Below are 822 nucleotides of genomic sequence, written 5' to 3' on the forward strand. Positions count from 1 at the left end.
GAAGCTCCCGGCCGGGGCGTGGAGGCGGGCGGCGTGTGCGGAGGGGAGGCGAGAGCCCCGGCTGCGCGGCGGCGGTCAGGCCGCCGAGGGCTCCAGGCTCCGCCGGCCGCGGGCCCGAGGGCGCGGCTGCGGCGGCGGCAGCAGGCAGCGCGGGCGGGGCCGTCTCCGCAGGAGCTCCCTGGCAGGGCGAGCGGGCAGCGGGCGAGGCGGCGGAGAAGCCCCGGCGGGTCTGGGAGGCCCTTCCTTGGAGAGGAGCAAACTGCCCGTGGGCCTGGCCTCCTGCTCACCTTTCACGGCAGCGTCCTGAGCACCCAGGCCGCCCGCACGCAGCTGGGGCTCACTGGGGTCGCTGCCTCGATCCAAATGAACGCGGGCGCTGCACGGAGCACGGAGCCCCGTTACCTGCAGAGCCGCAGCCTCGTTCTGCGGCGAGGAAAGGGAGTCCTGGCAGAGACTCGTCCCCGCCCCGGCCCGGGAGTGTTGAGCACCGCAGGCGCCGGGTCCCACAGCCCTCCCGGCTTCTGCGGGGCTGGGAGCTCATGGGGAGCGAGGGAGCGGACTTCCCGAGCCTCGGCGGCGCTCGGGGCGGGAGAGGCGGCCCCTGGCGGCGGGAGGACTGCAGCCTCGCGCGCCCGCGGGAGCGCCCCGCCCCCCGCCCTGAAGCGAGGCCCGGGTCAGGGGGCGTGGTTTGGGCAGCAGGGGGGGCTGCGCCGCTGCGGGCGCGAGCACGCTCGGGGCGTGGCTTCAGGTCACGCCCACCGCCTCCGGGGCGCGCGTGCGCAGTGCACCACCTCCCGCAGAGACTGCTGGGCGGGGCGACGC

The sequence above is a fragment of the Miniopterus natalensis genome, chromosome 16, assembly GCF_054644295.1.
Source record: "Miniopterus natalensis isolate mMinNat1 chromosome 16, mMinNat1.hap1, whole genome shotgun sequence".
NCBI classification, from domain to species: Eukaryota; Metazoa; Chordata; class Mammalia; order Chiroptera; family Miniopteridae; genus Miniopterus; species Miniopterus natalensis.